This window comes from Pelophylax lessonae, assembly GCF_965119305.1.
Source record: "Pelophylax lessonae genome assembly, contig: HAP1_SCAFFOLD_284, whole genome shotgun sequence".
Taxonomy (NCBI): Eukaryota; Metazoa; Chordata; class Amphibia; order Anura; family Ranidae; genus Pelophylax; species Pelophylax lessonae.
Genome location: NW_028120058.1, coordinates 117249 through 143464, shown reverse-complemented (window position 1 = coordinate 143464; position 26216 = coordinate 117249). Strand labels below are relative to the sequence as shown.

At 46.5% G+C, this 26216-nt stretch overlaps 1 protein-coding gene across 1 annotated transcript in view; it reads right to left on the bottom strand.

Moving 5' to 3' along the window:
* Positions 1 to 11010: 11010 nt before the first annotated feature.
* Positions 11011 to 26216, bottom strand: part of LOC309543665 (RNA-binding region-containing protein 3-like) — a 120102-nt gene continuing 104896 nt past the window's right edge. The window contains exon 14 of the mRNA XM_082276118.1: positions 11011 to 11357. The gene's annotated coding sequence lies outside the window, so the exon portion shown is untranslated. The remainder of the gene's footprint in view (positions 11358 to 26216) is intronic.

Here is a 26216-nt window from a genome sequence, read left to right as displayed (position 1 = left end):
GCTCTTTAGCCATACCATACGACGGATTATCACTGCGACAGCAGATAGTCGTGAGACTAAAGGGGCCTCATCCAAGGCCGCGTCACACAGGTATAGAACAGCCTGAATAATTTGGTCCACCATCTCCAAAGTAGCAGGAGGGGCGCAATCAGCCACAAGGGTGCGTCTGAGCACCTTGGCCCACTCTACCACAGCCTGAGAGACCATTACAGAGGCGAAAACAGGTCTCATCAAAGAACCCGCCACCATATAGGAGTGGCAAGTAAGAGATTCCACCCGTCTATCCGTATGGTCCCTAAACACCGGAGAATCCTCCGTGGGCATTAGAGTGGACTTGTTCAACCTGGACACCGTGTGATCCACCTTAGGGGCCACGGTCCAGCACGAATCCATTGGAGAAGCAAAGGGATAACGGTACTGAAACTGCTTTGGTACCACAAAATTGCGCTTCAAATTGCGCCATTGTTCGTTCACCGTTTCATGAAACTCAGCGGGACGGGAAACACCTGTGCCGTTTTCTGGGTTCTGCAGGTCCCAAAAGAAGACCGCTTCTCTCTATGTAGTGTATCCTTAAGAGAACTAATAAGCGCAGACATAGCCGCGCATTCTCTGGCCGTCCCAGGGCGGGAGTCGTCCCCCTCCTCATCCTCCGCCTCCCCTTCCGACTGAGAGGACTGAGACCCCTCAGGGGGTACACTGTCCATGGCAACCATATCTAGCTCTGAATCAGAAGAATGAGAAAGCCTGGGCCTTTTCTTAGAAGCCCGCTCAGACATCAACAGATCCACTTTAGACGCTAAAGTCGCAAGTGCAGCAGTAAGGGAGCCCATCGCAGAAGATTCAGGCGTACCTGAACCCTCCACCAGGGCTGGGGGGAATTTGCTGTCCTGGGACTCCATAAAAATGTTTTGCCGCTGGCCCTTTAAATCCGCGATAGTGGCGAATCCCACCTCAATGAGGACTACCCTGAGGTACCAAACAGTGAGGAATATAACAGCAAAGGTAATATCCCCTGAAAAACAGCAGAAAAAGCCCCCCAGAAGTGTAGCTGTACAATACCACGCTTGCAGCTCGATGCCTGTAGAAAGGAAATTATGTCACACCGCTAGAGGCCAAAATAGGACTTGAGCCAAGGAAAAATGGTTGCCAATGTAAAGCTATGGGGAGGCTCCAGGAAAATGGCCGCCGAGCACATGCACAAATACATTGCCCACACTAAAGATGGCGCCCGAAAGGGCGCAAATACACTACAGGGAAAATGGCTGCTGAATGCCCATACTGAAGCCAAAACAGCCTGCCCACACCCAAAATGGCGGCCCCGCGATTTTTGCACCGCAGCGGCCCCCACAAGCATGCCTGCACCCCCAAAAGTACACAAAACATTACCGAGGGTTTCAGGGACCCCCACAACCCCCCCACAGTGCGACCTGACCGCAATAGCGCCCCCGCAGGGACCGGGAGGGACACGCGGGGCTCAGACATAAAGACATGATGGGGATAACAGACTCCAAGCAGACTGCCATCCCCTTGACAGAGGCCCCACATACACCCCGGACATACAATGTCACAGACAGAGGGGGTAGCATGGTACTTACCGATCCAGCGAAGGCATGGGTGCCTCTCTGCGACGGGAAGCCTCCCACCCCTGGCGGTGGGGGTGCTGTCAGCCAAATTGGATGCTAGCAACACATGGCGTACAGTAGTTGAGACATCCTACCGAAGTGGCCACTTCGTGGGCTTCGTCCCTGAGGACAGGAACAGGTCGTTTGCCAGGCCAGGGCGTACGCGTAGCCTGCTAAACGCTCAATGGCGGGCTGGGATTCCGTAAGACTCTAGTACAACCAGTCCGATTCCCAGCTCCGCACATGCTGTAGTCTTCCGAAGTCTGACTAACTAAGCGCAGGAACAAATAAAAAGCTATTAGTGTAAAGAAAAAACACTTAGCAGAAAATAAAAATCAAGAAAACAGAAAAAGGTTGAGACTGTAGCCCCAGCTAAGGGAAGCCTGCCTACTCCTGAACTAGGCAAAAGACAAACTGGGAATGCTGCTAGCAGGGGGGGTATTGGACCCGTGGGACAGCCCCCTATAGGTGTGTCTATGCAAATTATTTTGTGTTTTAACAAATCTTGTGCCTAGCTTGCTCCTGTGGATAAGAGGTCAATACCCATAAGTGAAGACTGTATGAGTGGGCGGCGACCGTCAGAGGACGTAAGAGAAATCATTTTTTATGAGCGGAGGAGGGCGCCCACGATTGCGACAAGGCACCTTCCCTTTCCTAGACTGTGACCCCCCGTAAGACCCTTAATGAGTTCATCCAGAGTATCCCCAAACAGGCAATCGAATTGAAAGGGCAGATCAATGAGAGCTTTCGTAGAGGCTTAGTCTACAGATCACTTCTTAAGCCACAGCATGTGCCTATTTACCACCGCTGAAATGGAGAGCTTGGACAGTATTGGAGCCGCATCCAAAGATGCATAACATAAGAAACTGCAGCCCCTGGTCAATACCCAGACCCTGACACAAAAGCTTGGCCCATTCAGTTAGGGTCTGAGACACAAGGGCTGAGACCAAGACTGGTCGCAATGCCAAACCAGCCATAGTAAACATGCTGCGCACCACAGTCTCGGCTTTCCTGTCAGCCGGGTCTTTAAAGGATGGGGATTCCGCTACTGGGATCATGGTTGCTTTTGTTCAACCTGGAAACAAGAGAGTCCACCACTGGTGGACTAGTCCACTTTTTTAAAAGTGATTCCTCAAAGGGGTAACGTACTGAAAAATGTTTGGGACCACAAAGGGTTGCTTTGGTTGCCCCCACTCTTTCTAGATAAATCTGTCAAAATAAGGAAGATAAGGAAACCTTAGCCGTACGATTTGTGTGTACCAAAAAAGGGACAGCCACATCCTCCATGTTTAAAGTCTCGCACACCGCAGTAATAAGTGTGTTCACCAGCGACTTCTCATTTACTGCTGCGACCACGGAGAAGTCATCCTCACTATCGATATGTGCGTGATATCAAGTCCCTTTGGATGGGCAATGTCCATGGCGGCGCCAGGCACAGAATCGGATGAGACAGACTGAGCAAGAGAAGTCGGGGGAACTTCCTCCTGGGCCTTTTCTCACACGCCACTTCCACCCGGGATACCAAGGACTGTAGGACCACAGTCAGCGCAATATTGAGGGGCTAAGGAGGGACCTGCCACCTCCATGAGGGGTCAGTGAGAGAGATGGGACCATGAGGCTCCATCAAGATAAAGGAGACCCTTCAGCACAAAAACATTTTTTTGGCACCACTATGGACCCCCACTTTCAGGGCACCTATTAGCAGAGAGAGAATAGGGACCCCCAAGGAGCGCCGAATATTCAGACCCAGCAAATACCAGCAGGGTCCATCCATATAATAAGAGAAAGAGGAGGGGCCCTGGCATCACCACGCAGCTCCGGCCATCTCCAGCGTCACGCTGGACTAAGGGAAAATGGCCGCTCTGACATCACAGACTACACAAACATGGCCACCGGCCAGAGACCAAGCCAAACCATGGGAAGATGGCCACCATGATGTCACGGACTTCCTAAACATAGCCGCAGACTGCACCGAACGCTCAGTACAGACTGTGAGGATCCTCCCTGTGCCCTCTGGATTGGGAACCCCCCCCCCCCAAGGTACTGTACTCTACACCGCACACAGGAATAGTTACATCTAGGGAACTCTGCTGCGCCCTCTGCAATGCACTTGGCATGACATATACCCAGGTGTCTCTGCTGTGCCCTTGGCACAGGGACCCCAACCAGACTCAAGGTACTGCACATCATACTGCTTAGGGCAGGACATACCTCCAGAGCTCTACAGAGGGGGGATAAAGGAGAGACAGCCAGTGGTCTACGCTGCGCATTCTGCATTAGGACCCCCACCAGACTCCAGGTCCAGGGAACATTTACAGAGTAGTGGGGGGAACCTAGCTCAACTGAGGAATTTTTTGGATGGGGAGGAGGGAACTCCTCGCCACTGCAGCAGAGGAGCTGTTGGCCTAGGGGGCGCTGCGACTTGGACCAGCGTCCGGTCGTATGTGACCCTGCGAGCCTTTATATGAGGCTATGTCGCGGCCGACCTTGCGCAAAGCTCCGGTCTGCATGAGCTCGCTGGTTGGATAAGGGGGACCACTGGATCTAGATTATCCTGCCGGTCGCCCAGCCATTGAATTTAGATCTCCCAGTAGAAAAAGCAAAAAGATGCATGGAAGGAGAAAAAAGCAAACCTTGCTAGGACCAAAAAGTTCCCAGCGGGGAGCCAAGGCACTGTATGTAATATGTAGGTTTTATTTTTAGAATTACAGCTATGTCCAGTTAAATTTACATATGAAAAATTACGTCCCGAGGAAGTGAATTTCTCTGCAAAGCATATAGACCTTCACAACACATTACCGTATTAAACACACACTCTATTTAAATGGATAATAAGTGGTAGTATTGCTGTCCATATATGTGATTTTAATTGGATGTTATAAAGTTTTGTATATTCTTTTAGGGGGGTTTGTTTGTGCGCGTTTGTCTACTGGAGGGGTATTTGAATTCCCACTTTGGCTTGGTCATACCTTTTTCTTGGATTAATTTAGGGGTGATACCCTCCGGTGGCAATGTTATTGGCACAGCATCAAGTCGACATTTTCAGATGCTTAAAAATCAACTTCAGCAATATTTGGTGGCTTAGTTTCCATTCACACAGATCGAGCTCTGTCATATTAGATCAGCAGGATCCCGATGATCTGAGCAGAGTGGGCAGATGACAGGTCAATTTATGCAGAGCGGACATGAACAGGTGGGTGTAAACTGACAGTGGAGTGCCCTCCAATCCAATCCGCCTAAACCGATCCCCGTTTTATTTTTTTTCTTAATGGACTGGATTGGAGGTAGGAGGGTGTAAAAAGACACAAGTTTGTTTATACCCAAAGGGCCTTAGGAGTGAATGGAGGGTCCAATCAAGTCTACCTGAAAAACTGACAGGCAGACCGGATGGGAACCTTCAGGTCAAAGGGGCCTTATAGTTTTGTATGCGTACTGGGACTGCAGACACACATACGCAGAGAATACCTACATAAATATTTTATGGGAGGGAAACCTAGAACGTGTAATCAAAAACATGCTCTGCACTGAAATATATTTCATGAGTTAAGCTTGCTGAGTAAGGCTCGGGTCACACTATTGCGATGCGGGAAGGCTGCGAATTCGCAGCCTTTTCCCGCATCGCACACGCACCCCCGGCAGTTCACACTGCCATATGCGATACGCTGGGGGTGTCAATGTAATCTTAACGACACCCCCAGTTTGATCGCATATCGCAGTGCGATCGTGCAGTTCGCACAGGATGGGATCGCACAAGTGTGAACCGCTGTGCGATCCGATCCTGATGCGGCTGCAAAAATGCCTCCTGTGCGTGTTTGCACCGGGTGCGATGCGAATTTAGCCATACAAACTGTATGGCTAAACTCGCACCGCACAGCTGATCGCATGTAATGTCGGAGCAGTGCGCTCCGACATTACATGCGAACCCGGCACTCGCATGAGTGTGAACCGGGTCTAATGGACATTGTTTTAGATTACAAAAAATACTGTAGCCTTTTTGAAAAATAAACAATTTATTCACCTAAAAATCATTACAATATGTACATTCCACAAGTACAGTGTGACCTACAAACAAGTTGCTTCTGGGTCTGCCAGTACTGAAGCGGCTCTCTGCCTTCCATGTTATATCACCTGAAATACAAATGACAGTTTAATCTGAAGGCTTTGGTAATCTTTGGCCTGTAAAATCAATGCTAATTGTACAAATAATGCAACTAATGTAGAATGATTGATCTGTTAGCAGCAATGAATAGCATTGACACAGGATGCCAAAAAATTCTGTAAATTAAGGTTACAAATTTCTCCTCACAAAGCGTAATAAAGTCTCTTCAGTTAGTAATTTTAGATTTTTTTTGAACCACCTCCTAATAAATCCTGGGGTGGCAGCTGGATGATTGAGCTAAGGGTCTGTGTTGACGGGCTTTGGGCTTCTGATGTCAGTTTAGGAAGCGTCAGAGATCCTTCAGCATTTACTGACTGGAGCGTTTGCCATCCTCCTGACCTCCTTCAAACAGGGTTTGTATTTTCATAAAGTTGTATGCTAATGTGAAACCCGCATGAATCAAACAAATGACACGGCCCTATCTCTGGAAACCATTTTTCTTTCATATCCAAGTCCCTCATATACTAAGGGATTAAAGAAAGTGTCTCCTATATTACTTTGTATGGAGTAGCCCCATTCAAAAGCATTTTTATTCTCATGTAAATAAAAACTTTAATCGGTAAGACATGAATGGCTCTGTGAATGAAGACAGGATATGAGAGAGATCCACATCTAAACTTTATATTTTTTTTCTATGCAACTCAGGTTAACCTAATGTTAGCAGTTTCATTTTGCCAAGGTATGTACTGTAGTTTTTATTCAATGTACACCTTCACCATTAATTAAAATGTAATATTCACTAATACCCATTACAATAGCTTTCATTCCCAGTCCCTGTACATTCTAAGCAGTAATGAAGGTGAAAATTTGTATTTTTGCCAATGCTTTTGTCTTGAATATCTAAAAAAAAACAAAACAACACACACATCACGTGCAGCAGAGGTGTAACTAGAACCTTCAGGGTCCTGGTGTTAAGAAACCACCAAAGGCTCCCCCTGACCCCCAGCCAGGGTCCTTACCTCTGAGCCCGGGGCCTTATATTATGGTCTTGCGATGGGACCCTTTCACATACTCTGCATCCCCCCCCCCCATAGTGGGACAACACCACATGTGACCTTTGCAACAGTGATATGATTCCCCAACTGGTGTCAGTAGGACTCTGAATTATTTTGGTCAGAGCAGTGGACGGGGTAATTTATTAGTTTCACCATGTTAGTTTATTTTTTACAATTTTTTTTTTTTTTTAGGTTGCTGAAATATCAGGGGTCTCTGATATTTCACCTTTAAGAGAAAGGAGATGGAGGACACAGCCCTCCATCTCCATCTCTGCAGCACAGAATGAATGGACAGGAATAGCTCTGTACAGAGCTTCCCATTCATTCACAAACTGTAGTATAATAAACAGTTTATTATGCTTCAGTTATGGACACCGGAGCAGCTGGTACCGATCACTCACCGTGTTCATTTAGAAAAGGAAGGGGCCAGTAAATTGCATGTCTTGTTCATGAAAGCATCAACCACAGAAGCCAGTGGGAGATGGGAAGCCGGCAGCGCTGCAGGGAGAGGGAGTACTGGGGGGGCTTGGGGGGCCTGGGGGCAGCAACAAGAAACCTGGATGGGAGGGGCAACATATAGAGGAACTGATGCCCTCTATTTTCATCCTGTAGTTGTTGAATGCCGGCGGAAGGGAGAGGAGGAGAAGCTGGCTTTCAGCTGCTGCAGGAGGAAAATAGAGGGCATCGGTTCCACTATATTCCAGCCCTCCTACCCAACAGTAGAACCAAATATGACAGGGGAGACACATGGGCCCCCTGAAGCATGGGGCTGGGTTGCAAGTGCAGCCCCTATAGTTACACCTCTGACATGCAGTTTAGCTATGTTTGCTGTGAAATATCAAACAAACAAGTCTGCATTATGTAAAGGTAAGCAATGTGAAGCGGATGGAAATTTACTGTACTCCTATCCAAAAATCTATGTATTCTAAATGGATCAAATGCTGCTGTAGTGAAACAAAGTGCATCTGGAAATGGATGGTACAGGTTCTTAGTCCCATTTACTTACATTGCCAAAACACCACAATCATCTTACCCAAGAGGAGCTTCTTACATTCATTTTGTATTAAAATTGTTCACATTTTACACACAATTACAACATTCCTATTTATTCAGTTACTAAAACCAGCTAACTGGATTTATAGCAAGTGCTGTAGTTTAGGAGTTGAGACATACAATATATAATTTAGCTCCAAAGGATTTACAGTGGTGATCGAAAGTTTGGGCACCCCAGGTAACAATTTGTATTAATGTGCATAAAGAAGCCAAGGAATGATGGAAAAATCTCCAAAAGGCATCAAATTACAGATTAGACATACTTATGTCAACAAAAGTTAGATCTTATTTCCATCATTGCCACTTTCAAAATTACAGAAAACAAAAAAATGGCGTCTGCAAAAGTTTGGGCAGAATTTATAGCATGCACTGCCCCCTTTGCAAAGCTGAGACCTGCCAGTGTCATGGATTGTTTTCAGTCATCGTCTGGGAAGACCAGGTGATGTCAATCTCAAAGGTTTTAAATGCCCAGACTCATCTGACCTTTCCCCAACAATCAGCACCATGGGATCTTCTAAGCAGTTGCCTAGAAAACTGAAACTGAAAAAAGTTGATGCTCACAAAGCTGGAGAAGGCTATAAGAAGATAGCAAAGCGTTTTCAGATGTCAATATCCTCGGTTCGGAATGTAATTAAGAAATGGCAGTCACCAGGAACAGTGGAAGTTAAAGGAAGGTCTGGAAGACCAAGAAACATATCAGACAGAACAGCTTGCAGGATTGTGAGAAAAACAATTCAAAACCCACGTTTGACTGCATGATCCCTCCAGAAAGATCTGGCAGACACTGGAGTTGTGGTACACTATTCCACTATAAAGAGATACTTGTACAAAATATGGTCTTCATGGAAGATTCATCAGAAGAAAACCTCTGCTACATCCTCACCACAAAAATCAGCGTTTGAACTTTGCAAATGAACATATAGACAAGCCTGATGCATTTTGGAAACAAGTTCTGTGGACCGATGAGGTTAAAATTGAACTTTTTGGCCGGAATGAGCAAAGGTACGTTTGGAGAAGGGGCACAGAATTTAATGAAAAGAACCTCTGTCCAACTGTTAAGCATGGGGGTGGATCAATCATGCTTTGGGGTTGTATTGCAGCCAGTGGCACAGGGAACATCTCACGAGTAGAAGGAAAAATGGATTCAATAAAATTTCAGCAAATGTTGGATGGTAACTTGATGCCATCTGTGAAAAAGCTGAAGTTAAAGAGAGGATGGCTTCTACAAATGGATAATGATCCTAAACACGCCTCGAAATCCACAGGGGATTTAGCAGACCATTATGCTATAATTGCGCAAGAAAAAGCCTTCCAGTAATGCCTGCTTTTTTTATAGAAGGTTTACAGTTTAATGTATAAGGGGAAAATGCTGTGAATGAGACTCAAGTATGGAAACATCACTATGAAGCATTAAAATGTAACAGAAATATGATTAGAAGTAACTAAAATCATAAGGAAGCTTACTTCTTTAATCTAGCTGGGAATTACATATATTAAAAAGGATACAACATGAAAGGATACACTCTGAATGCCCAAACAGCAGTTTCATGGTCATCTTTAAGAAGAACAGCAAAACTGTTAATGATCCTAAACACGCCTCGAAATCCACAGGGGATTACATCTAGAAGCGTAAACTGAAGGTTTTGCCATGGCCTTCACAATCTCCTGACCTCAACATAATTGAAAATCTATGGATAGACCTTAAAAGAGCAGTGCGTGACAGACAGCCCAGAAATCTCAAAGAACTGGAAGACTTTTGTAAGGAAGAATGGGCAAAGATACCTCAAACAAGAATTTAAAGACTCTTGGCTGGCTACAAAAAAGCATTTACAAGCTGTGATACTTGCCAAAGGGGGCAGTACAAGATTTTATTTCTGCAGGGTGCCCAAACTTTTGCAGACGCCATTTTTTTGTTTTCTTTTATTTTGAAAGTGTAAATGATGGAAATAAAATCTAACTTTTGTTGACATATTATAAGAATGTCTAATCTGTAATTTGATGCGTTTGAGATTTTTCCATCTTTCCTTGGCTTCTTTATGCACATTAAATACAAATTTTTACCTGGGGTGCCCAAACTCGATCACCACTGTAACTTAATAGAATAAGCAAACTTTTATTGTATTTCACCACCCCTGCACCTAACTGATCACCTTTGAAAACAGAAGTTGTTACCAACTTACAAAACAGCATCTGCTGCCTAGACCTCCATAGTGCTTATGTTGTCCAAGGCTACTCTCTGCATGTGCATTCTGAAATAATAACATGTATATACCAAGTTGGTCCTAGAAAAAGCATGCCCGGGGTTTATTTGCAGAGATAAGCACAGAGCCAGTTCAACCCTGTATAGCAGCACCTGGTGCACCATTTCAAACAGCATCCAAACTGCTTTACTTCTAAGCATGAAAAACATCGCCTTGCTGGATGTTAAATTTCCAAATTTGATCAGAAGGGCGAATATGGGTGGGATACAGATTACAGGATAAAAGTGCACCTACCATTTAAAACCCAACTCCAGGCTGGCCCAAAATATAACATCTGGTTGCCTCCAGAAAATTGAGGACTCAATGCCCGTTTAGTCTAGGGGGCTCTAATAAAAAATGGTGACCTTACTCCATGGTCACAGAGGCTTTTTGCTGATATTGTCACATGCAAAGCAGGGCCAGCAGAGTCCTGGTCCTGAATTGTATGTGATATTAAGGCCTCATCCACACTGGAACGTGGAGTAAAGACTAAAATGAGGTTGCATGACCATGGAATAAAGTATTTCTATTTTAATCCCCTCTAAAATATACAAGAATTGTATTCTGAATATGCTAGGGTGGGGGGTGGGCAGAGTTCAGCTTAAAAAGAACCTTCATGCCAAGCCCTTTTTATCTAAAGTAGAAGTATAACATTTTAGTAATTGTATCAGCTTTTTCAGTGCTCAGAAATGAAAACCAACCAATATATAGTTTTTTTTTTTTTTTTTCATGGTGCCCCAAGTAAGAAGCAGCCACTTGGCGTTTACACAAGTCTGTCCACCCAAATGTTGAGAATAAATTTATATTTGAATTGATATACAATAATATTTTAAGCCGTGCTATAGATAAAATCTGGAACAGTGGCAGCTGAACTGTGCAATACATGAGGACTGCCATTAACGGGGACCCCAAGGCTTTTATGATACCACCTGGTGATTTGAAGTGTGGAATCCAGTGTCTTTCAAGCAAGCGGTTTGGAAAGGCTCTTCAGTGTGGCAATATACATCTAGCAGACCATTATGCTATAATTGTGCAAGAAAAAGCCTTCCAGTAATGCCTGCTTTTTTATATAAGGTTTACAGTTTAATGTATAAGGGGAAAATGTTGTGAATGAGACCAGTATAGAAACATCACTATGAAGCATTAAAATGTAACAGAAATATGATTAGAAGTAACTAAAATCATAAGGAAGCTTACTTCTTTAATCTAGCTGGGAATTACATATATTAAAAAGGATACAACATGAAAGGATACACTCTGAATGCCCAAACAGCAGTTTCATGGTCATCTTTAAGGAGAAGAACAGCAAAACTGTTTTCACGGCTATATTTTTATGCTGGACAGAAGACATAATACAGACTGCCGAGCCCTGCACCAGTTTCTCTTCCAGGGAGATCTTTTTTAACTTCTATTTTTTTCTTTGCTCCTGTCCCAGCTAATTACATTTGCTTCAAGTGGTTGTAAACCTCAGGCATGGAATATGAACAAAGCATATCCCTCTACAGTGTGTACTTGTCTCAATTAGGAGCACTACATGTCATTTCTGTTTTCTGCTTCCTTCCTCTGCTATCAGCATGAGTCACTTCTGACAAGTTTTCCTGACACCAAGAGAAAAATGGTGCCAGGGGAGGGAGCTCTGGCTGAATGACAGCCTCTGGTCTGTTCCTGTGTGAAGGGGGGGGGGGGGTGTCTCTTCCCTCCAATCAGCTCTCAGAGCTCTACTCACTGAGCTCTGTAAACTGTAACTTTGGCTCTCCTCCTGACTTTTTAAAACAGCTCAGACAAGTTATAGAATTCTGGACTTTGAATGGCTGCAGATAAACAGCTGCAACTTATGTAGGAAAATGTGTTTTTATCTCTGTGTATCATCTGAGGCTAGTCACTTCAACTTATGTAGGAAGATTTGTTTTTATCTCTGTGTATCATCTGAGGCTAGTCACTTAACTGAGTATATGTAAGTGTTTACAACCACTTTAAGGATAAGCTTGCATTAACCAAACTAAGGGTTTTTCTTATCATATGGCTAATTTACAGACGTAAAGGTGTTAGCGATGTGATTTAGAATAGGGGAAGGGTATGCCAGCAATTACTTGAAGATTATGACCAGAACAGATACTGTCAGGCACATAACCCCAACACTTTGCTATGTGCCAATTGTCCAATGTCTGTGTCAATTTACCTAGCCCAGAAAATGTCTACTCTAGCTTAACAAGCGGACATATATTCACTTCACATATGGGACTGTTGATTTGATGTTCACTTTTATTCATTTTGCAATTTATTTGTATTTACCTTTCTTGGTATATATATATATATATATATATATATATATATATATATATATATACACACACACACGTTTATATTGCTAGTATTTATTAGCGCTGCACTTTTTTCCACATTTTGGACATATACAAGGCTTTTCTTGGCCGTGAGTGGAAACCTTGGTCAGCTAGGAAATCATATATTTCAGTCAGCAGCTAAACTGACAATAAGGTTAACAGATCACCATGTACTTGTTTTTCTCTGTAAAGTCAGCACTGTTTCTGTGGAACTAAAGAGCAAATATTAAAAACTGCAAGCAGACAAACTATCGCAGAAGAAACATACTATATCTCCTCTGCAATAAAACAAACTGACCAGCATGTTTGCAATCCTTTAGAATGTACACTATGCGTGGGAGTTATACAGGAGTTGCATCATACCCGACCAGACAATCAGGATGGCTTTAGACCGGATACACAGAGGAAGCTGATAACCGATATCAGCACCAGTGAAGGAAGTTAGGTATCTGTGGACTTTAGTTCCACTTTAACAGACAAAAGTTTCCAAATGAAATTCAAATAATTCCTATTCACTTTTCCTGTGATAAAAAAAGTGTTAGGCTCCATTCACATTGACATGTCTCCAGTGCGACTTTGGAGCACAACTGATGCGACTTTACACTCAATGGATCAAAGTCGCACCAAAAGTTGCACCAGTAGCGCAGACATCTTTCCAAAATCTCTGCGACTTAAATTGCATCAGCCTGAACTGGTGGCATTGAAAAGAATAGCTGTGACTTGTCATGTCCAAAGTCGCATGAGAAGTCATGCTAGTGTGAATAAAGGCTTAAAGATTCTAGCTAGTGCCAAGGCATTTTGGAACATTCTACATCTTTCGCCCTATCTACAAGTTTCTTTAAAAATACTTAAAATGGTAATGAAAAACATTTTATAAGTCTAGTACTGGGATGGTCCTGCAAACACATAGCATATGTGGCTGCCCCTCTGGATCAATTGCGTTTGAGCCTGTACCATTTTCTCCTTAGTCCTTCTCCCAGATTTTTAGCAAATGTAATATAAAAAGGAGACAGAGGTCCAACTTCGAACCAATCATGTGGTCTTGCTACTTGTAAAGGTTAATGAAGTTACACAAAACTTAAAAAGAAACAAATATAAAAAGAAAAATATACAGCTATTCCGTAATGTGTCGCCTACAAACATTTTAAAGAGATCCTAACAAAATGCAGGTAGAAGCACAGAAAAATTGGATTTTTGCCTTACCGTAAAATCTTTTTCTCTAATGTTCATTGACGGACACAGCTTCAATCAATGAACATCAGAGAAAGGGATTTTACAATAAGACAAAAATCCAATTTACTCTTTCGTTCATTGACAGACACAGCTCCAGAATCCTCTTGACCACTGGGATGTCCCAAAGCAATGTCAAACATGAGGGATGGGAAAAACAGCAGAAAAAAAAATGACAAAAAGGCTAAACCTAGCCAAACAGGTAACATGGAGCTCAACCAGGAACAACTGGAGCTCACCTGAAACATGCACCCTCACGGAGGACTAGTCCTCTCAACAGCAGCCTGCAAAACCTTGCAGCCAAAAGCAGCATCCGCAGATGCCAGCACATCTACTTTGTAAAATGTTGTGAAAGTGTGTACAGACAACCAAGTAGCCACCTTGCAAACCTGCATCACTGATGCCTGATGGCGGAAGGCCCAGGAGGCACTAAGTGCCCATGTAGAAAGCGCCTTAACAGGTAAAGGAGGAACCTGACCCTTGATTGCATAGGCCTGCACCACCGTCTGTCTGATCCATCTGGAAATAGTCATGGCAGACGCGGCCAACCCCTTGCGAGGACCATCCGTAAGGACAAATAGTGAGTCTGATATTCGAAACGACTCAGTTGCAGCCAAGTAAACCCTGATCTCCGAACCACTTCCAGAGAATGGAAGGCAATCTCCTTAGCATGCTTAGGACACAGGGAAGGCAACACAATGTCTTCATTCAGATGGAAACCAGAGACAAGCTTAAGAAGGAACTACTGACAAGGGTGAAGCACCACTTTATCTCTGTGAACCACCAAATAAGGTGAACGACAAGACAAAACTGCCAGCTCCGACACCCTATGTGCAGAAGTAATAGCCACCAACAAAGCTACCTTCTGGAACAATGTAAGCAGAGGAATCTTGCAAATATTTTTGAAAGGCAGTTTTCTGAAGAACCGATAGAACCAAGTTGAGATTCCATCGAGGCAACGGAGACCGCACTGGGGGAGCCAAGTGGCGAACCCCCTGAACAAAAGTGTGAACAAAAGAGTGCATAGCCAAGGGACAGCGAAAGAAAATCGCCAAGGCCAAAACCTGGCCCTTGATGGTACCCAAGGCAAGGCGCTGTTCCACACCTCTTTGAAGAAATGCCAAAATTCGAGTCACCGAAAAGGAAAGTGGGAAACCCCCAGAGACTCACACCACGCAGTGCATGATTTCCAGACGCGATGGTAAATTTTCCTAGAGGTAGATTTTCTAGCTTTTAACAGCGTGGGAATCACAGAGTCTGACAACCCCCTATCCTTCAGCAGCCAAGCCGTTAAAGCCAGTGACTTAAACAGGATGGAAGCTCGGCTCTAGAGCCAATAGGTCTTCTCTGAGAGGGAGTCTCCAAGGGACATCAGCAACCAGCCATACTAGATCTGCATACCAAGACTGGCGAGGCCAGTCTGGGGCCACTAGGATAACCGGAATCTCTTCTGCCTCGATCCTCAGCAGAAGTTTTAGAGGAGGAAAGGCATATATCAGACGATGCTGGGCCCAGTGGGCCACCAGCGCATCTGTGGTGTCGGGCAGAGGATCCCGAGACCTTGCCACAAACCTCTGCACCTTCCTGTTGAGACGAGCGGCCAACAGGTCCACCTCAGGAGATCCCCACCGGAGACACAACGGATGAAACTCCTCCGGATGAAGTGACCATTCTCCCTGGTCCAAGGCCTGATGACTGTGGTAATCCGCTTGCCAATTTTCTACACCTGGAATATGCATAGTCGAGAGGGCTGGAACGAAACGTTCTGCCCACCTTAGAATGCCTGCTACATTCCAAGCTGCTAGGAGACTCTTTGTGCCCCCTTGGTGATTAAAATATGCCATGGCCGTGGCATTGTGCAATTGAATCCTCACTAGGCACCCCTGAAGATGGTCCGTCCAATGAGCCAGACAGTCTGATCGCCCAAAGTTCCAGTAAATTGATCTGAAGTCTGGACTCCTCCAGAGACTAAACCCCCTGAGCACAAACCGTGCCATAGACGTCTTCCCCATCTGGACAGGCTGGCATCCGTGGTGACTACTGTCCAGTATAGGGGAAGGAAGGATTTTCCCTGACGAAGCACCGGAGAGCAAACCCACCAAATTGGGGACCCCCTCGTGCCCTAGCTCAACAGAATCAGATTGTCCAAAGACTGTGGATTCTTGTCCCACTTGGCAAGAATCTCTCTGCAAAGGTCGCGTGTGGAACTGTGCAAACAGAACCGCCTCGAAGGTAGACACCATCAGGCCCAGAACTCGCATGCAACTGTTGGACAACATGAGCCAAATCGCATCCTGCAGCTTTTGCAGTTTCTCCCCTGGAAAAAACACCCGGGCTGAGGCCAAATCCAGGGTCAGACCCAGGTAGTCCAACTTGGTGGATGGAACTAGAGAAGATTTTTGGAAATTTAGTTCCCATCCAAACTCTTGCAAGGTTCGCACAGTAATGTTCAGGTTGTCTTACGACAAATCGGAGACTCTGCACGCAGAAGGAGATCGTCCAGGTATCCCAGTACCGCAATCCCTCTCTGCCGCAGCAATGTTAACACTGGAGCCAAAACTTTTGTGAACACCTGAGGAGCTGAGGTGAGCCCAAAGGGTAACGCCACAAATTGATAGTGCTCCGTGCCCACGGCAAAGAGAAGAAAGCGCTGATGCCCGATATATATTGGGATATAAAGGTAAGCATCCTTGATATCGATAGAGGCCAGGAGATCCCCTTGATGAAGGAATGCCACTACCGTGCAAATGGATTCCATCCAGAATTTTTGTACCAGCACAAAGAAGTCAAGTTCTCGAGGTCCAGGATTGGATGAACTTTGCCTTCCTTCCTGGACACAGCAAATAGGTTTTGAAAGTGTTCAGATTCTTGAAGCGGTACAATGACCCGTTGTAAGATCTTGCACCGCTCCGAGGAGACCTCGCAGGCGATCTGGCGACAAACGCACGTTGGAAGGAAAGAACCTTGCTGGAGGCGAAGACTGAAGCTCGATCTTATAACCAGACCGAATTAGCTCATGGACCTACCTGTCTTGAATCAAGGAGGTCCACGGGTCCTTAAAGAAGCAAAGTCGCCCCCCCCCACCCCAGATACGGGTGGGGGTGTCCCGTCAGGCAGAAGAGGGCTTATCTGTGGGTCTGGAGGGACCCGCCCTCAGCTTACCACACCACGGCCTCTTTGAACCTCCAGAGGGGGTTCAAATTCGTTTCGATGATCCCTTTTCCTGAAATCCTGAGGAATGAAAGGGCCGCTTGTTTGCAGAGACGAAAGGGCCACGTTTGCGACAGAACTACTTGCTCCTGGTAGCCTGCAGGAGAAGAGTAACCTTCCCCCTGTGAGCCCCTTAATGATCTCATCCATGGGACCTCCGAACAGGCAATCTCCTACAAAAGGGAGATCAGACAGGACCTTCTTGGAAACCTGGTCCATAGACCAGTATTTGAGCCATTTCATGCGCCCAAGGATCACCGCTGTTACAGATACCCTGCAGACTAAGGGAGCCGCATCCAGAGAGACATCACAGATAAACAGCAATCCCTGGATCAACTGAGCCGCCAGCTCCACGAGGTTGGGGGGAATCTGTTCCCCTTCCAAATCCTGGCCCATAAGCTTTGCCTATTCCGTGAAGGTCTGGGAAACCAAAGTTATGGTAAACACTGGTCTACGGATGGAAGCGGCCATTGTAAAAAGGTGTTGGACCAGAGATTTAGCTCTCTTGTCAAAAGGGTCTTTAAAAGACAGAGTCCTGCACCGGGAGAAGGGTGGCTTTATTTAACCTGGAAACCAGAGAATCCACCATAGGCGGTACGGTTAGTTTTTTTTTTCCAGGGACTCTTCAAAGGGATACCTTTTAGAGAAATGCTTAGGCACCCTGACAGAGCGTTTAGGGAAACCCCACTGACTCGACAATTTTGTCAACATAGGCGGGAATGGGGAAAACCTTTGTCATCTTTGAGGATCTGCGGGTACCAAAATGTACCGGCAGCTGCATCCTTCAGTTTAAATGTTTCAAGCACTGATACGATCAGTGCATCCACTAGCGCCTTTTCGTGTGCGACCATAGTGGAAGACGAATCATTGTCACTATCAAAGCACTCAGGGTGCCTGGACGCAGACCCAGTAGGGAGACTCGCGTCCGCGTCGGCCAGGTCAACCTCAGAATCTGAGGTGACAGAGGATGCAGGTGATGGCGGGGGACGCTTTTTGCCCATCCTGTTTTGCAGGACCATATCTACCTTGGACACTAGTGACTCTAGGACCGCCATCATAGCAGACAAAGAAGACTGGGACCCAGAGGGCCCCGCAGCCCCTGAGAGGGGGTCAGGCGGGGAGACATGCTCCAGGGACTCCATGGGTTAACCCCGGGACCACCAGCAAAAAAAGGAAAAAATACTGCTAAAAAAATAAAATAAAATAAAGTCCCAGCGCACCAAGTTCCTGCTATAGCAGAAAGAGGGAGGCCGTTTTGCACCCACAGGGACTCACCACCACCAACTCAGGTACAGAGCAGAGCACCAAAGCTGCATGCCGTGCGGTGATCAGAGAGAAAGAGAAGGTTCAGGAAAGAACACTAGAGGTCCACCGCCGAATCCCCACCCCTTATGCTGCAAAAACATGGCCGCGGCTTTATAGCAATGGGAAACTACAAGAAAATTGCCACCGGACTACAGAAACATGGCTGCCGATATATACAGCAGTCATTCAGAACAAAATGGTGGCTACACGCGGTGCCCAGGACCCCCAGAAACGAAAGGGCAGTAAGGAGGGGCCCTGGCAGGACCCCCCCACACCAGGACCACCCCCACACAGACATTACATGTATGGCCACCTCTGGGGGAGGGGGAGCTAAGTGTGGATAAATGGTGGGGTGGGCCACAGAGGTACCCCGATAAATGAGGAAGGATGCTATGTGGGAAGGAAGAGAACCAAGGGGTCCGACCGTCCCAGGGAGGGGCCCACGTTCATTCCCAAAAGGCCATCAGTGGAAGGGGGGACACTACTTACCACACCATGGAAACCCGGTGGGCACCACTCCAGACAGACCACTGCACCATCGGAATGGGGGTGCTGAAGGCAAGAGGCATGCTGCGACTCAGGTCGTGACCAGGTCTATGGGTCCTAGCGAGATGTTTAACTTGCTGGCCAGCCCCTGTCCAGTGGGGCTATGTTGCGGCCGACCTAGCACAAAGCGGAGGTCAGGTCACGCTCACTGGCTGGACTTGGGAGACCATAAGGATCTAGAATATCCAGTCCGTCGCCCAGTCCAGCAGTTGATTGTAGTTTCCACAGAAACAGAAAAGAACAAGGAGAGGAAAAAAAAAATCAGTTTAAAAAAAAAAAAAAAAAAAGACAATATTGCTAGGACCAGAGATCCCAGCAAGGCACAAGGTCCTTACTCTGACTAGGCAGAAAAAATGGATTTTTGTAAAATCTTACCGTAAAATCCTTTTCTCTTAGCTCATTGACAGACGTAGTCCTCGGTGATACAGCACCTTCGGGTTTATGTTGCCTCCACAGGAGTAGGACTAGACAGGAAATAAAAATGCACTGGCCACACCTTAGGGGCAGTCCCCGAGGGTATATCCTCTCTCTCTCTCTGCCTCAGCAACTCAATTATGTCACAAAAGCAGTGTTTAGAGAATTTAACCCAACCCAACTAAAAAAAACAGAGGGGCGGGTACTACGTCTGTCAATGAGCTAAGAGAAAAGGATTTTACGGTAAGATTTTACAAAAATCCATTTTTCTCTATCGCTCATTGACAGACGTAGTCCTCGGTGATACAGTACCTTCGGGAAGTCCCAGAGCAGTATCCCAAATGAGGGGTGGGAAAATGGAAATCAAATCCAAATCTAGAAGGCCCAACCGGTGCCAACTAGAAGTTTACAATGCTCATCCTTAATGATGAGACTCAACAAAAAAAATTTTCAAACAGAAAAAAACCCTCGAGGTAGACCACCGGTCTCCTCAAATAGCGGCCTGCAAAACCTTGCGGCCAAATGAGGCATCCGCCGATGCCATCACATCAATTTTATAAAATTTTGTAAAAGGTATGTACCGACGACCAGGTGGCCGCCTTACATACCTGGACCACTGACGCCTGATGGCGAAAGGCCCAGGAAGTACTGAGCGCTCGAGTGGAGTGCGCCCTAACAGGGAACGGAGGACTCTGACCCTTAATAGAATAAGCCTGTACCACCGTCTGTCTAATCCATTTGGCAATAGTCGCGGCAGATGCAGGCAACCCCTTTCTGGGGCCATCCGTGATCACAAAAAGTGAATCCGTCTTACGGAACGATTCCGTAGCTTTCAGGTATACCCTGATTGCCCGAACCACATCCAAGGAATGCAACGCATGTTCCCGATGATGATTGGGCTGAGGACACAAGGAAGGTAGTACAATATCTTCATTCAGATGAAAATCTGAAACCACCTTTGGAAGAAAGGATGGCTTAGGATGAAGCACTACCTTATCCCTATGAATCACTAAGTATGGGGACTGGCATGATAAAGCAGCCAGTTCTGACACCCTGCGTGCAGAAGTGATAGCCACCAAGAAGGCCACCTTCTGGGATAAAGTAAGCAAGGGAATCTCCCTGATGTTTTCAAAAGGAGGTTTCTGTAGAACCGACAAAACCAAATTAAGATCCCAGGGCGGTAAGAGCGCGCGGACTGGTGGAGCCAGGTGCCGCACCCCCTGGATGAAATTCCGCACCAAGGTTTCTGAAAGAAGATTGCTAATGCTGAAACTTGACCCTTGATGGTGCTCAAGGCTAGCTTCTGCTCAACCCCTTTCTGCAAAAAAGCCAATATTCGAGTCACCGAATAGGTACGTGGAGGAAATCCTAAAGATTAGCACCACGCGATATAAGTCTTCCATGTGCGATAATAGACTCTGCTGGAAGTCGCTTTCCTTGCTTTAATAAGGGTAGGAATGACTGAAGCTGACAACCCTCTGTCCTTCAGTACTTGGGTCTCAATGGCCAGGCCATTAAAACCAGCGACTGTAAAGCACAATGGTAGATTGGTCCTCGAGACCGCAGATACTCCCTGAGACGCAGTTCCCACGGAACGTCCGCGACTAGCAAGTCCAAGTCGGCCAGGCCGGCTTGGCGAGGCCAGCCTAGAATTTCTAGGACCACTGGCACTGACGGGATTTGAACCAGGCGTCCCTTGAGCTATCTGGCCCCGACCATCCGAGAAAGTTTGGTCGTTCTCTGTTCCCACACATTTATCCGACACCTGATTCCTATCAGGAACGGTGATCTCTCCTGGTTGAATCTCAGGGACCGAAGTCACCCGGCTAGAGGCTTCTTGGTCTGTCTGGTCAACCAGATCCGATTCCTGTGGGGAATTGAGACTAATCTTAGGAAAAGGTAAAGAAAAAGATCTGTTCAGGGAACGGTGACTACCGCTCCCTGTAGCACTTAAATGTTGGAAGGGAAGAATCGCACCGGTAGTAGTAGTCGATGCTCGATCTAATGTCCTGAATACCGGTGAAAACGTCCCCCCACCCTCAAACCGGGTGGGGGCGCACCTTCAGGCTGTGTAATCCTTTGCTTCGGGTTTGGCTGAGTCGGTTCTCTGTTTGTCCGACCAGCCTTTCTTGAACCCTCCTGGAGGAGTCTTGCCTTTCCCGCTTGTTCCAGCCGGGCGTGCGAACCCTTTATGGGCGGTAAAGAAAGGTCCTCGCTTGTTGCGAGGTCCCTTAGCTTTAGCAGCCTGTGGCAAGAAAGTGCTCTTGCCCCCAGTGGCATCTTTAATGATTTCATCTAGGGTGGCCCCAAATAGGCGATTCACCTGAAAAGGGAGATTCGTCAAGGTCTTTTTGGAACCTAGGTCAGCTGACCAGCATTTTAACCACAGCACACGTCTGAGGATTACCGCTGACATAGATGCATGCCCTAATAGGGGGGTAGCATCCAAGGCTGCGTCACAGACAAACTGTAGCCCTTGTATAATCTGTTCCATCAAATCAGATGTTCCCTGGGGAATATCTTTTCCCCTAAGGTCTTGGCGTACCAATCTCGCCCATTCCGTTAGTGTCTGGGAAACTAGACCAATAACAATTACTGGTCTAAATGCTGACCCTATCAGGGAGAAAATAGTGCGGGACTCTGCTTCCATCTTTCGATCCACCGGATCCTTAAAGGACGAAGTGTCCTCCACTGGGATAACCGTGGCTTTATTCAGCCTGGAAATAGGTGGATCCACCACTGGTGGTACCGTCCATTTCTTAATGAGGGATTCCTCAAACGGATAGCGTCTAGCAATACGCTTGGAAATAGTAAAGGTACGCTTAGAATGCTCCCATTCTCCTTTAATTTTATTACCAAAACACTTGGGTACAGGAAAAACCTTCACCGTTTTGATGGGCTTGTTAGTACCAAAGGGAATCTCTGTTTCAGTTGCCTCTGCCGGTAAAACCTCAAGTCTTAAGGTTTCCCGCACCGCCACAACTAGTGCGTCCACCAATGCTTCTTCCTGAATTATGGCGGAAGAATGAACGTCCTCCTCACTGTCTGAGGGAGCTTTACCTGAGATAACAGCCCTTGCAGAGGGACCTGCAGCTGCAGTGACCGTCTCTGAATCTGAGTCAGAGGTGTCAGATAATATAGGGGTAGGCGGGGGTCGCTTTCTTGACCCCCGTCCCTGACAGGCCGCCTCCACCCGAGCCACCATAGACTCCAAAACTGCTGTAAATGCATCCATACTCTGTGCACCGGCGGGTCCCGTGGCCCCCTCGAGGGAAACAGGTGGGGGTACTTGTGTGGCAGGGTCCATGATTATTCCAGTAACTACCCGGAAAATACAATCCAAACTTAAGTAAAAAACTTTTTTTTTTTTTTTCAGACCCCCAGCGCCACAAAAGCCCCTCAGTGTTACCTGCTAGGGATCCCTATCGAGCGAGAGAGAGAGAGAGATAGACCCCCAGGCTCACCACTTGATGCTCAGAGTTCACTGCAACAGGTTACAGCGCTGTGTCCACAAACAGGAAGTCTTTTGGCTGGCTGGCTGCCCAGGAAGAAAGGAGGCGGCTCCGCCCCTCTGCACGCCTTCCGGCGCCTCCCCTAGCTCCACGAGGTGTTGGAGTCACCTCAAACATGGCCGCCCCCATGCTGCAGACACGAGGCTACGCCAAAATGGCGGCCTCGTGCGATCTACGGCGGTTTTGTACAGCATAGCGGCGTCCTGCAGAGTAACTAGGCATTGCAAAACCTCTCTCTCATGGAGATCAGCTTGATCGGCGGTACAGAACCCTGGCGGAACTGCATGGCCGTCGGGAGACCTGCTTCAACTGGAGGAATGACCTGGCAAGCCGCATACCTGTCCTGTGACTTCTGACAGGTAGGATACTTCTAGTAACACAGTAAGCTTCCAGTGCTGCCACATATTACAATCATTTCAACATACTTTTGTAATTAGATTGTCAACTCCCAAACCAAGCCTGCTGGCTTTTTGTTAACAAAAATCACACTCAATTAGGGGGATCTGTGACCTGTTATAGGATAGAGGGGAACCCATCCTTACCATTACAGAGAGGGGCCCGCGTTCACCACAAGACCCGTCAGGGGGAAAAGGGGAACATACTACTCACCATACCGGAACCAGGCGGGTGCCAACTCCTGACAGTACCCCTCTCCACCGAAGTTGGAGGGCTGTCGACCAATACGGACGCCGTGACTCATGGTCCTTGGCGTTTCAGCGAGACGTTTAACTCGCAGGGTCAGTCCCTCCAGTGGGACTATGTCGCGGCCGACCCAGCGCGGAGCTATGGCCTGCACGTGCTCGTAGGCTGAACTGGGTGACCACTGGATCTCAACATCCCGCCCGTCGCCCAGTTCAGCTTTCTTGCTTGAAGATCTCACAGGAACACTGGAGAAAAAAAGCTGTCTAAAAAATCTTTTCTAAGAAAAAAATCCTGCCAGGACCGAAGATCCCAGCAAGGTATCTAGGTCCTTACTCCTGACTAGACAGAAAAAAACTGAGTTGCTGAGGCAGAGAGAGAGAGGATATACCCTCTGGGACTGCCCCTAAGGTGTGGCCAGAGCATTTTTATTTCCTGTCTAGTCCTACTCCTGTGGAGGCAAAATAAACCCGAAGGTGCTGTATCACCGAGGACTACGTCTGTCAATGAGCGATAGAGAAAAAAAAACTGGGTGCCTATAGCAGGAAGTGGGAGTATCCCCTGGGACTGTCCCATTGGCGTGGTAGCGTTTTTTCCTGCCTAGTGTCCCACTCCTGTAGGGGGTATTTTTAATTGCTTACTTGTTACTTATTATGTAATGTGCCTTTGTACTGGCTAGTTTGACTACTCCAGAGAAACAATTTCTTAGAACAGCTACTTTCCTCGTTACTCTCATAGCCCTCTTCCATTCTGGGAGTGTCTAATTACTTTCTATGCTGGCCCAGCTCCTCTAACTCCCTAGATAACCCTTTATGTAGCTGTTGGGGGAGAAGTGAAAGGGAATACAAGAGTTAGTTGAATGACAGCTCTGAGTCAGCTGGGGCTGTCCACATCATGTTCCAGATGGCGGCACCCAGGAACATTCTCAGGGCTTTTGGATGTCTACAAAAGGGGGCCTGTAACAGGTAGATAACATGCATGGATGTTAAATTCACAAAATTTTATCAGAAAATGTTCTGATTGTTGAAATGAGTAGACTGGCAACAGTGCCTGTTTAAAACACAATAGAGGGGTTTTAAAGAAGTCAGTGTGTTAACTAAAATGAAAAGTACAACAGCTGGGGGCATGTCCAAGATGGCCGACTGAGGAGATATGTTTCCCGAAGCTCTGCTGGAGATAACCTGAATCCTTCATTTATTTGGGCCCCCTTTCGCTCTGCAACAACACTACTCTAGCTCTGTATGCCTTAATAGAAGCTTAATTTCCCACCGAGTGGGTGAGTCCTGGGCCTTTTCTCGGCAGAGTCTCCCGCGGGCCATTCCAATATGGCTTTGAAGACTGACCCTGTGGAGACGCCCGACTCCTCACCGCCGGGCATACCGAGGTCATGGTGGCTATTACGTCGTGTCAAGCGGTGCGGACTAATAAGATCGAGGCCGTCCAGTTAAGGCTAATGAATTTACGGGATCATGATGGAGCGTTGTCGGCAGCCCGAGGCACCGAGGATCTGCACCATCAAAATGCTAAGCTGCTGCTGTTCCCTGATTACACTCTGGATGCAGCCAGCTGGCTAGAAACTTTGCCTCCTCATATTGAAGTCAGCTATGTGGTGACGTCTCTTTTGCTTCTCTAAGCTATATTCATAGCCTTTAGGATTTAGAGGTCCTACTTGAATTCTCTGTTTTGTTATTACCTACGATTTTTAATTTTTCTTAATACTTGGTTTATTTTTTGTATGTGGCTCATGCACTATGTAGATGCCAAGTTTACCTCAGCCATGTGGCCCATACATGCCATTTGACTGTTTAAGAACGTGCTCCTGACTTGTTCAGGTAATTCAGTGAATCCTTAGTATGTGTACTGCTCCAGCATCTCGTATTTGGGATCACAGATTATATAAAAAGGGATCTCTTTCTTACCCCATTTTTTATTTTAACCACTTTACCACTAGAGCATTTTGCTGTCTTACGTCTGGGCCACTTTTTGCGATTCGGCGCTGTACGAATTTAACTGACAATTGCGCGGTCATGCGACGCCATACCCAAACGAAATTTACATCCTTTTTTTTCCCACAAACAGAGCTTTCTTTTGGTGGTATTTGATCACCTGTGCGATTTTTACTTTTTGCGCTATAAACAAAAAAAGAGCGTTTATTTTGAAAAAATAACAATATTTTTAACATTTTTTTATATGAAATTCCCCCCAAAAAAGATGTAAAAACCAATTTTTTTTAAAATTTTTGGCCAATTTGTTTTCTGCTACCCATGTTTGGTAAAAAAAAAAATCACAATAAGCGTATTTTGATTGGTTTGCGCAAAAGTTATTGCGTTTACTAACTAAGGGAAAGATTTCTGTCATTTTTGGTGTTTTTTTTTTTAACGAGTTATGGCAGCGATCTGCGATTTTTTTTATGCGGGACTGCGACATTGCGGCGGACAGATCGGACCCTTGACTGACATTGACACTTTTGGGGGTACCAGTGACATTACTGCAGTAATCAGTGCTATAAATATGCACTGTTACTGTAAAAATGACACTGGCAGGGAAGGGGTTAATTTTATTGGAGAGGGAGGGGTTAATGTATGCCTGGTGCTTACTAACGTGTGGGGGGGAGGTGACTGAGTGAGTCAGGGACAGATTGGATGTTCAGCTATGCTGAACACTCCGATCTGTCACTCCCTGTCACTTAGATCCGCTCGCTCTGTTTACACAAGCGGGCGGATCTCCAAACTGGATTCCCCGACGATCGGGGCAGAGCAGCGGCGATCGCCGCCGCTCCTCCCCTGGCCCGACTCCCGCTGTGAATGAAAACAGTGGGAGCGCCGCCTACAGGGGGAGGAGTCCAGTGACGTAGGTCTACGTCGCTGGACGATAACGAGCCACATTGCTGCAGTAGCAGCACAGTGGCTAGTGGTAAAGTGGTTAATGTGTTTGTAACTGTTATTGGAT